Source organism: Canis lupus, chromosome 36 (genome assembly GCF_048164855.1).
Source record: "Canis lupus baileyi chromosome 36, mCanLup2.hap1, whole genome shotgun sequence".
Taxonomy (NCBI): domain Eukaryota; kingdom Metazoa; phylum Chordata; class Mammalia; order Carnivora; family Canidae; genus Canis; species Canis lupus.
The window spans coordinates 28,545,272-28,557,740 of NC_132873.1; the positions used below are offsets into that span (position 1 = coordinate 28,545,272).

Genomic DNA, 12,469 nt, shown 5'->3' on the forward strand with positions numbered 1-12,469 from the left:
TAACAGCGCGGGTCAAGCCGGCATTTGTTGTTACTGAAAATGATGAGCCATATGCCTTCCCCCATAACTGCCTTTGCTCCTCCAGGAAAAATAATTCAGTGTCAGTCATTATCTTGCCAGAGCAGTAGAATATGAAGATTTTCTTTTCCTATTATGAAATGATGGCCCCATCGTGAAATAAGGCTGAGGAATCTCTCTTGCGATGTGGCATTGTTTTTTTTTTTTAAGAATTTTTAAATTTATTTTTATTTTTTATTTATTTTTATTTTAAAGATTTTATTTCTTTATTCATGAGAGACAGGGAGAGAGAGAGAGAGAGGCAGAGACACAGGCAGGGGGAGAAGCAGGCTCGATGCAGGGAGCCCGACGTGGGACTCGATCCCGGGTCTCCAGGATCACGCCCTCCTGGGCTGAAGGCGGCGCTAAACCGCTGAGCCACCGGGGCTGCCCTTAAGAATTAAAAAAAAAAAAAAATTCATATAACTCCATCCTCAAAAAACACTTCGTATAGTTTTCAAGCTTTGATGCATGCATCAATCGCCTGAATCTCGCCAAAAATGAGATTCCAATTCAGAGAGCCCGGGGTGTGGCCTGCCCTACTGAGTCACTCCTGGGCCGGCGTCTCCCGGTCGGCCAGCCACCTTCGTGCAGCGAGACATTACAGAGCGTCTTCGGAGCGATAGTTTTGAGTCCTTTGAGTATTTCCTTTTGTTTCATAGAACATGCCGGTTCCGGCTAGATTTGGATCTTGATCAGGACCCTCGCTCTCCCAGTGTTTGCAAGTCCCCCGATGACAGCATTTGAATATCTTCATTTTTTCACCATTACGGTTGGTCCCGTATTACTGTTCCAGCGTTAGCTGGATTCTTTACAGTTCACGCTCCGCATTTCATTAATGTGTAAGTCACTACGCTGACGGGTTGAAGCGCAGAAATTTTCTTTCTTAATTTTTTGAGCATTTAGTAACTAAAGCCTTTAGAAATCCAGTAACCGAGAGTCTATTTGTTTAAGAAATACTGTGTTTCTTTGGAAAACATTAAAGGCATATCCCCTTTCTAGAGGCAAAAAAAAAAAAAAAAGCTATTTTACTTATTCCTTGGTAGAGGGAGAGCTAAGAAAAATCATGGAAGGGAACTTAGAATAAAAATAATTTTAGTTTACATTTCGATTCAGATCCTGTAATTTCAAAGAAAGCCGTTGAAGACAGATTGATTTTGATAATTTCCTGCATTCCACTTAACATCACCTGGAGCCAATCAAGAGAAATCAGAATATCTTGCTCTGACATTTGGGTGTGAAGGAAAAACAACACCTTTATATTTTAAACTTCACTGTTTCTGAAAGTGAGAGGTTGAGAGGCGGAGAGGTTGAAAGTTCTGGCTTCATCCGAGCACAGAAGAAGGGAACACAAGGCTGGGCCCACAGATAAATTCAAACCCGATTTGCAAAGCTGGTAGTTCTGTCTGAAACCCTCTTAAGTGGAATCTGTTGATCAAGCCAAAGTGTATCCCGTAGTTCGTTTTGCATACAAACATCCTCTAAAGTCTGTGGCTGAGAATATTTTATTTCCTTAAAACCGATGCCAATTTTAAGACTGTCAATTTATTTTCAAATTGCAGAGTTGGGATGGTATTCGAGTATGCAGGAGGATATATTGCTCAATTGTCATTTAACCATAGATTAAATGTCTGCATAAAAAAGGAATGCATTTTACAATTTTCAAATTGATGAAAGTTTTATGGGGAGATGTAATGAGAATAAGGATGTATTTTATGCAGGAGGAAATGCTGTCTGGCACTGAGAGCCGCAGACAAGGATTTAAGAGTCTAGGATTGAATCGGTGGCATCACAAAAGATGCCTTCAGGCCTGGATGCTCCAAGGTAGGTCAGAAGAGCACCCGCCAAATCAGAGAGGCTCGCTGCTTCCTCGGTCACCTCAAAGACTTTCGGGCTCCCGGGTGGGAGGAGAAGGCAGGATCGCCTCAGATCTGGCTGTGCGTGAGGTCGGGCCCAGAATCGAAAGGCGTGTCACAGCGAGCCCGAGACGGCGTGACACGGTGGCCGGAGGCACGGCTTCCCCGACCACACTGCCCGCACCTAAGTCTGCGTGACCCTGGGCAGGTTACTTACCTGCCCGTGCCTCAGTTTCCAAGCTCTCCCACGAAAATACAGACAGCACCTACCAACCGCATGTGGTGGTGACGGCGATCAGCGAGTTACCACTTGTATGACGCTCGGATGGGTCCCCGACGCTGGGTAGGCGCCTTGCACTCGTTACACGAATGAATGAATCATCAAGCGAAGTGATGGAGGCCTCTCCTCTCCGGACCCCTCGTGCCCGGTTGCAGGCAGCTGTGGCACGCTCCCGGCTGCGCCCCTGACTGCCGCCCCAGGTGAGGGATCCTGGCACGACGCCGGCCCATCGGGAGTTCGGTGCATTGGCCGGTGCTCGCCGCCTAAGCCTCATGCCTCCGGTTCTCTCCCCCAGACTCGCCTTGTCAGCAGGCTCCATCACTAAGGCTTTGACTCACTGAAAAATAGGAAAGCAAGGAAAGAACCCCAAACAAAAGGCCCTGCGGTGTCGGCCAGCGGTGCCCTTCCAGCAGCGACCGGCCCGGGGCAGGCCCGCTCATCAGCCAGGACGCCGCGCCCCGTGCTGTCACGCAGCCCGTAGTTGACTATTTAGTCTGCAAAAATAATCCCTTCTAACCGCGTGTTTTCTAACACACACTCCATGATGATAACACCTTACATCTATACAACGCGCTACTATCTCACAGAGCCTCTCACATCCAGGATTTTATGTAACTAGACATATTGTAAGAAAGTCATTTGTCTTTGAAGAAGCAGCTTTGAGGAAATTTCCAAATTCAATTTAAAAACGTACTTTCGCCGCGTACCCGAAGTTATCCTTGAAACCAGCCTTTCCATCAGCGACTCCTTTTGGGCGAGGACTGTAGGCCGCGCGTCCCTGGATGTTTGCTGCTGAGGCCAGAGCCCCCCCCCAACGGTAAAGTAGCTCTTTGTGTTCCCCCCTCTCCTCCTCTCGCTGCTTCTAGCCCACTCCCATGTTGCCTGTTATTTTGAAAACCTCTCAATTTATTTTTTATTTTTTATTTTTTATTTTTTGAAAACCTCTCAATTTAAATTAAAAGCGAACAGCCGTACACGGAGTTTGTACGGCCCAGGCATTAGTGTCTCCCCAGCGCCCCTAAACCCAAGCCCTGGTTGGCCCCGGCCTGGCCCAACACTAATTAATTAATCATTCATGACTTGGACTTGTCTTTAATTTCCTTAAGTGAGTAAATCTATGGCTCGCCCGCTTTCCAAAGGCGTCTGAAGTGATCCAAAAGCACACAAGTGATTTTGGAGTTCAGAGGAACAACAGAACAACAGAAGTGGGTTCCAGGTCTCACCCTCGCTGTCCCCCGGCTTCCCTGCCCTGCTTCTTCTCACTCACATGCCGCACATGGACACCCGTCACTTCGCTTGCGTTATTATGGTCTTAATCTCCCTCTGCGAAGGGGATGCAAACTTTCTGGGCCACAGAAGCTTCTCAACACCCATTTTCTCTCCTCTCCCCATCCTGGAACCCTCCATTCCGGACCAACGAGCCCCTGGAGAGCCCCTGTGCCTGTTGTCCCTCTCCTGCCTTCATGCCTGTTCCCTCGGGGGGAGGGGAGGAGGTATTTTATTTACTTGACCAACATTTACGTCAAGTTCTCGACCTGAGCTGGTCCAAGTTCAAAGTGCCTTATGTAGATGAGCCCATTTAATGCCCATAACAGCACTCATGGGTAGAATTGTTCTCTATCTTACAAATGAGAACACTGAAAGGGAGAGAAGTGAAGTGGGTCACGCAGAAATTTCAAGGCGAGGGGCAGGCCCAGGATGGGACTGGGGCAACTGGGTCTAGAGTCTGTGCTTGCCTGGACTCTGGCTCCACTGGTCTCCCTGTGTGATGAGGATTGATCCGCCTGAAGCCCCCAGGAGCCCCTACAAGTTCCGAGTATAGGCCACTCCGCTGTCCCCAACATCTCTGAACCAGTTTTGCTCCTCTGACATAGGCTCCTGTAGCTGCTGACCCGCTGGCTGGAAAAAATAATAATAATAACTCAAATTCATTGAGAGCGAGTTTCACGGACCCTCGTATTGCTGTGTTCTGTGAAAAATTAATTTTTATGTTGATATGCATAAACAACGTCTGAATGTAGAGAATCCACTGTTTAGATTCGAAAGGACATAAAGATGGAACCAAAATAAAACTATGTGCTAGACTGATAACAAAAAAAAATGTTTTCCAGAGGTTTTTTTTTTTTTTTTTTTTTTTTTCTTGTAGGGAAAAGGCACAACTCGTGTAGGAAAACACAGAGGAAGACAATTTTATAAGAAATGAGAATGCCCAGGTTCTACTTAGGTACCATGTTCTTCTCTTGCACTAACCTACAACGGTAAAATGCCAGAAAGCATCCAACAATTATGCAGACCTTCTGCTTTACCAGACCAAGTATTTTCAGCTCTAGATTTTTGTATTGTTTTTATTATTTCATACTGCCCAATAAATTACCAGCAGTGTATTGGCTTTAAATATTTATAATCTGGAGCATCACATGATCAGTGAAGGATGGAAAATTTCTTTTTTTTTTTTTTTTTTTGTATATTTCTTTTATTGGAGTTTGATTTGCCAACATATGATGACAAATTTCTGTCAAAATAACTCACCCTCCATTGATTTTGCAGGAAACCAGGCCCCACCTATTATTATCTGGCCCTGAAAGAAAAAAAAGGAAACCATTTTAATCTTTCCCTATTTCTCTCTTCCTCCCCACCAACTCCACTGCCTGTTTCCCAAGGAAATCCTCCCTATCTCCGCCACTATCACAAAAAAAAAAAAAAAAAAAAAAAAAAAAAGCAGTGTGCCACTTGAGAAGCAAATTTTCCCCAAATGAATAGGGCCTGAATAGTAAAATGGGTTAGTTCACACTAGAAGAATATAGCATAAGTTTTCACTTCTCAAGGACTCAAAAAATTAAAAATGGAAGATTTGTGGAAAAAAAAACATGATATATTTTACCCTTACCATTCAAATATTTTCTTAACCTTGGGAAAATATTTTTGGTTGAAATTTTGGAGCATATGTTGAAGTTACAGTAAGTATTATGTCATTTAATTTCGCCTTATCAATAGATGAAATAAAAGATTTCTCATATATTTTATGCCAATCCTAAAGAGATAAGGTCAATAACATGCAGCCTGTATCCAAGGCATGGTTGTCATTCAATAATGCATTTGTGAAGGGAGGGAAGGATACACCTCAAACATTTAATTTTATATACACTCTAAAATGCATTAGTACATGATCAAGAAAACACCACAAATAATTGAGTGATGAATAGCTCATTCACTGTTGGGCAAACTGGCTCTTTAGGGAGGGAAATTTCTTTACCTCCTATCAAAATGTACATGTTTCCCAATTTACAATAGGGTTATATCCCAATAAACCCATCATAAGTCGAAAATGCATTTAATGCATCTAACCTACTGACTATGAGAGCTTAGCCTCACCCACCTTAAACGTGCTCCCAACATCTACATTTGCCTATAGTTGGGCAAGATAACACAAAGCCAATTTTTATAATCAAGTATTGAATATCTCATGCAACATATTGACTATCTCATGTAACTTACCGAACACTGTGCTGAAAGCAGAAAACAAAATTGTTGCGTGGATGCGGAATGACTACAGATGTATCCGTGGGTGACCCTCGTGATCACGTGGCTGACGGGAGCTGCAGCTCACCGCCCTGCCCAGCATCTCAAGACAGTGTCTTACCACATATCGCTAGCCTGGGGAAAGATCAAAATTCAAAATTTTAAGTGTGGTTTTTACTAAGATTCAAAATTTTAAGTGTAGTTTCTACTAAATGCATGACTTTTTTGACCAGTCAAAAAATCATAACTTGAACTATTGTTAAGTTGGAGACCATCTGTATTTAGAAATACACATTTAAAAAATTAAATGTAAAAATGTAAAACATATATAAAATGCCTGAAATACATATATAGTAAATATTTAACCCCTAAAAAGGCAAGACTTTCTAAGCAACAGAAACAAATCATATGGGTTTGATTTTAATAAATCACTTAATAAATCATTTTTAATGTTCAAATATCTAAATGATTTTAATAAATCATTTTTAATTTTCAAATATCTCAAACTAGCATTAGCATATGAAAAAAATAATATATTGGGGAAATGTCTGACAAAATGCTGGTATACAAAATGTTACATATAGAGTTTTGGGAAAGTTTTTCTTTAGTAAGGAAAATAATAAAACATTATTAGAATAATGAGTAAATAATATGGATAAATAATTCATAAAAGAATACAATTGACCAATTAACATAAAAGAAAATATTTCTTCCTTACTAATAATAAGTAAAAAACATATTTCAACTGTCTTACTAAAGGATTTTAAAAATTAAAAAAATCAATTGTAAGGACTATGTGGGAAGAAAAGTGATCTCAGACACTGTGCCATGTGTATAAATTGATGTAATCTTTTCTTGAAAGTAATTTGGTAGGAGAGATCAAGGACTTCAAAAAAAATTATGCATTTTAACCCAATAATCCTTCCTACAGGAATGTAGCTAAAGGCATTAAAAGGCATTTATATACCAGATTATTTGGTGTAATAGTACTTGGTAACAAATTTTCTGACAATAAAAGAATAGTTTTAGAAGTCGGTATATCTGCGATAAAATATTATGCAATTATTTTTAAATTCATAATTTAAAGGAACATTTCATGACTTGAAGTAATGCTTTCAACATGTAAATGAGCCAAACTAGCAAGATACTACATTGTACATAAAATGATCTCGGTTTTATATAAAAAAAAATACTATGTATTATGGCATTTAGAAGGCCTGTATATTAATAGAGATTGTCCCTTAGTGATTAGATTGTAATCACAAATACTACTCTCACTATCAGGAAAAAATAAGATCTTACTTATATATTTATTGACAGAAATATACTTAAAGCAAGAAGACTAGCTTTCTGGGATGATCTGGAAAACTGAAGACTGACCCTAGCGCCAGCAAAGTACGTGACAGCCTCTAGTAAAATTTGCCAGAAACGGGTTTCTCTCCCAGTCCTCCTACTGACCTGCAATTATTGTTGGGAGACAAGTCTCCTTGGGTCCCTCATGGCTTAGCCTGTCTTCATTCTTGACTTGTCTTCTTTAGTATGTTTGTCTGGCGAGCAGCTATGCGATATATAGTCTCTCCATCCAGAGCAAGAGCAGACAGGCTTACTACCCACTTTCAAAGATTTGGGTTTGCCGTGTTCTGGGCTCGCCCATCCTGTCACACAGCCCACCATGGGTGCAGGTGTCACCGGCCCTTTTCCCCCCACTCTGGGACAGTCCCAACCAATACCTGGCTACTAATGTCCATGTCCTGCCTCTGACCTAGTGGGCCCTGTCTTCGGCCAGCAGCTGAGGAACCGACAGGCTAACACGTTAGTCCGCAAGTCACAGAACTTCACAATTATCTCGTTAGAAATGGATTTCTTCGGTTTTAAACGTGTTCCATTAAAAATAGCATACTTAACACTGAACCCTGACTCATCATTTAGAACTTCATAATATGAAAGTATGTCTAAGATCCTTTGTTGCAAACAAGACTCAGGCGGAGGAGCATATGATAAGAATATATCACGCATCCTTCGTAGTTGAGCTCGGTAGATAACGATACCCACAAAACAGGAAAAGGAGAAGCAGACAACTAGGGAATAGGGTGACCATGTAAGGTATTGTTGCTTTGGTGTATGGAAGGGGCATTACTGAATAACAGGAGAGGGTATTAGATTCAGAGCGTACAATAAATCACAAAATCACTGTAAGGGGGCTGTTGAGGCTACTCTGTGCCCATGCCCGCTTTCCCACACCTGGAGGTACTGTACCCTGACCCAGCTGAGCCTTTCCAGCGGTGAGCCAGGACACTGCCAAGTTCAGGAACACTGATTGATCGACCAATGTGGGAATTTCTGGCGACATACCACAGAGACTAGAAAGATTGTTTTTTATAGTCTTTGACAGGATATTTTGGTACTGGTCACAGTTTGGATTTAAAAAAAAAAAAAAGAGGACACAATGTGTTTTTTACTAAAAAGTTCCTCCCATTGAAGAAACCCACAAGAACAAGTAATAGGATCGACTCGAAAGCAAACTGAGTCCCAGTTTTGTTTCCCAGGAGCGAATGCTCGCTCTCTGCACCCGCCCCACCTCGAGAGAGAGACGCGCCCTCGTGGGCACCTGCCATGCCCACGATGATCTCCAGCTCAGCATTAACCAGGATTGATGGTAGACAGGATTCCCATGAAACGCTCTTGCAGTTTCCCTTCCTAACCTATGGATTGTTTTCAGTTAAATTGTTGTCTAAGAGTGAGAGAGAGAAAAAAAAAAATCAATACATGGATTGAGCTTTTTTATTAAAAACTCTCCAAGAAGTAAGTTTCAAAGGATGAAAGAGTTAAAAAGAAATAAAGTCGCTGATTCAGATGCTTGTATCATAGAGCGGAGTCATGTCACTGTGAAGCGTAGATAAAAAGGGAGCAAGCAGGACACTTGAAGACTGAAAACTTCAGTTCTCGAAAATTCCACAGGCTTTTCCGCCTTCCTGTAATCTTCAAATAAGGGACGCGTGGGACTGCAGCTTCTAAGAGAATCCTGCACTTCAGAAAAACTAATAAGTAAAAAAATGACCCCTATTTGGATAGAAAAATCGTTAGCCTGTGGGACCGGAGGAGTGCATTAGAACGTGTGGAAAACATCCTTCTGTTTAGTTAGCGTTGTTTTCACTGCAGTGCTCTATCTGCATAACCTTGGACAAAGCCACTTAGGATGCTGGATTTCCCTAACCCACGCTGAAGCTGGCTAGCTCTATTTTCTCTCATTTCTATTTGAAGGAAAAAAAAAAAAAAGAACAGAAAAGAAAATAGGAAGAGCTCCTGTACTCTTCCATGGTGTGTGAATCCACTTAACACAATTATGATGCCCAATTAATCTTAGCAACATGAGTGATGAATCATTTCTCCAGGTGTCTCTTCAAAAGAGGGTAAATTTAGTTCCAACATTTGACTATTGTTTTAAACCAACGATAATCATGCCGGATTAATCAGGAAACTAATAATTGAACTCAAATCCATATTCAAAAATGCTCTCTCTTCCCAGGTACCGACATAACAGCACACTCACTACCCTGGATACCAATTTTTCCAGGTAATACAAGGAACAATAACTGAATTCTATCATTTGCTTCCTCGTTTTAATCATGATTTGATGGTATCTCCTGCCATCTACTGATAGATAAAAATAGATAAAGACAACTTTCCTGAATCATGTTGCCATCATACCATAGATGGTTCATTGCCATTTTTTTCTTCAATGTGAAAAATCGCCTAGAATATATATTTTTTAATTTTTAAAAAAGATTTTACTTATTTACTTGAGACAAAGAGAAAGGACAAGCGTTGGGGGTGGGGGGCCGAGGGGGAGAGAGAGAGAGAGAGAAAGAGAAGCAGATTCCCGGCTGAGCAAGAAGCCTGACGTAGGGCTTGACCCCAGGACCCTGAGCTCATGACCTGAGCCAAAGGCAGCGCTTAACCAACTGAGCCCCCCAAGGCCCCAGAAAAATCGTCTAATCCTAACATCAGGATTTTTACACCCAGAAACTAGAATAGATTTGTCTCTAATAATAATAATAATAATAATAATAATAATAAACCTTTTAATTGCATTTTACATTTAAAATAATTATCATATAAGAAAAAATCATCCCTGGCTTTGGAGTCCCAGCTCTGGGTTCCTGTACGAGCCCATCCTAGGGCACAGCTTAGGGCCCTTATCCTAAAATAAAATGGAGAGCAGGGGAGCAGGGGGCACTTCTTCCCAACATCAAGATGCTCTAAGGCTTCCAGGGCATTTGAGTTCATTATAAATGCAGCTCCACAGCGCAGGGCACCCCCAGTTTTGCAGAAACCCCAGATTCCCACCGCCTTGTCACGGTCACAGTCGCGCTGCCAAAGCCTCCCCCGCGTGTGGCCCGTGACACCCAGACCCTGTGCTTCCAGCCCCCACTCCCACTCCCCCGCCCCGGGCCTGACCGGCCTGCTCCCCACCCCCGGCTCCTCTGCAGTCACCCCCCCGAAGTCAGCCTGGCCATCGCCCCCAAGCTGCTGGATTGAGTGACTCCAGCTCCCAGCTGGACAGCACATGGATTTGGGTCCTTTTCTGAGCTTTGGGGAACAGTCAGCCAAGGACTCCTTGCTTATCTGGGTTCACTCAGCGGGGAACCTGAAATGTCCAGGATGCAACTGCGAAACAAGGATGGACCAGAAGGGTCTCTGAGAAACACCTGGAAAGGTCCCCAAGAAGCTAAAACACCTGTCAACCAGGCTCAGGTCACTACAGCTAATGCACTTGCCTTCAGCGCGTGTATCCTCAAGATGCCTGAGCTTCTCCAGGGGGATTCTCTGACGAATCAGACACGGGGTGGGGGAGGGGTCTATACGGCCGGGCTGCGACAGGTGACGGACAAGCACCTGAGCGGCGACAGAAGAAGTGAAAATGTTAGATCATCTTAACTAAATCGGCTAAGAGAGCAAAGAGGGCGTACAATTCACTTTGGAAAGATCAGCATTGAAACTTGCTAAAGTAAAAATGATCAGAAGCCTTAAAGGTGTGAGTCTTAAATAAGAAAACTTCACTGTTGTAGGGTTTAGCATTTCTAAATGCTTCTCTGAAAGATGGAGCATCCCTGGAGAATGAAAACCGGGGCAAGGACACAGGTGGCTTCTTCCCTGGAAATTCAAGTCGGACTTGATTTTCCAGTGAATTTTCCCAGCTGCCTTCCTTACCCCCCCCCCCCACTGGGTCCACAGACAGCGCTGCTCCCTCCACGCTCGAGCCACCCTAGGTGGACAGCGCCGTCGCCCGGTGGGGCCTCCTCCGAAAGATGCGACCCCGGCCTGCTCCCATCGGCTCCCTCGAATCCAGCCCAGCGGGGCCGAGCGAGTAGTTTTCCAAAATCCTCAGCGAGACCTTCCTCCCCTTCGGTGCCAGGCTAATCGTCGCAGGGCTCGGGGCGTGCCCCCACCTCACCTTGAGGAGTCACTCGAGGTGGACCAGGCCCGCGTCTCCTTGCTCTCGGCCTTAGTTTCCACCATCACCACTGCCGTGTGAAGCAAAGTGTGTCAAAAAACAATAGTGTGTAACAGATTGCAAGGAAAAGAAAATATGAATCTGCCTTTGCCTCCCTGGGATTTGCCCTTTTGCTGTCGTGCGCTGGGGTGTGAACAAGCACAGCCTGGGAGGAATCTGACCTACTCTGTAAAGGTCATAAAAGTTTCCAAAAGAAAGTGATGACTCACGCTCTAGACACCCTGATATTTCAGAGTGGCCAGGAAAAGGGCGATTCTGGTCCCACGCCCGCGCTCTTTCCATCGTCGTCTTGCCAACCCGCTGTACTTGTGAATTCCACTACAAAGGGAAGTCCGACAGCCAAGGTGAGGGAAGCTGCTCGATGTGAACAAAAGTTCAAAAGCCGGGCAGGAGGAGGGAGGCCTCTCTGTGCCTTGTGTTTATGAGAGAGACAGGTTTCATCCAAACACGCAGATCTTTCCCATACAAATATGTGGCTCAGTGTTTTGGCATCTTTCAAAGCAAAGTTTTAGGAGCTGCCTTTCCTCCCCAGTCTGTACACACACATATGCACGCACGCACAAACACCAGCTTTGAGATCGGCTGGTATTGTCTCAGAACTTGAAACCCATCCAGCGTTTGACCTTAACTTTCCGGCACTTTGGGAAGCAGGAATTCTCACCCCCTAAGGCCTCTAGTTAAACGAGCCCTTGGAAACCTCTTCCCTAGAGATAGTCAATCGCGCGCACTGTGGATATGCCGTTTTCCCTTCTCATTGAAAACACGCAAGGTCACACTCCAAATCTTGACATAAATTTCTCATTTAACGATCAAGCAATATGGCTACATAACAAACACACGCAACTTGTGAGATCAATTTGCCATCTGCATGTGCATGCAGGAAACAGGAACTAAAAGGCTTCCCTTCGCAGCGCACTGTGGTGAAAACAATCGGCTCCAACTGCTCTTGGTCCTCGAACTTGGGAGCCAACATTCAAATTCCCAGGGCAGAGTCCGATTGGCCAACGCGGGTCAGTCGCCACCCCCTTGCCTGGAAAAAAGCAGAGGATCTTTGACGGAGGGAAACACCAAGACTCCGCACAGTGGAGAAGGTGGGAAATCAGAGGACGTGGGAGTGGATGCTGAGTGGGCAAAAGCCACAGGTTGGCTCCACCTGTAACAAGGCACAAAAGCTCGGGCTTGTGCAGGCGATAATGAGGATACTTAGCTGATATTGTGTTTTCCTTAATACAGGATTATGTA

At 43.8% G+C, this 12,469-nt stretch overlaps 1 long non-coding RNA gene across 1 annotated transcript; it reads right to left on the reverse strand.

Annotated features, from left to right (window-relative positions):
- Positions 1-315: 315 nt before the first annotated feature.
- Positions 316-12,071, reverse strand: LOC140625402 (uncharacterized). Its single transcript, XR_012024738.1, has 4 exons — positions 11,168-12,071; positions 10,491-10,608; positions 5,689-5,847; positions 316-4,771 (listed from the first exon to the last, which is right to left on the reverse strand). It is a non-coding gene; the product is annotated as an uncharacterized lncRNA (long non-coding RNA).
- Positions 12,072-12,469: the final 398 nt, after the last annotated feature.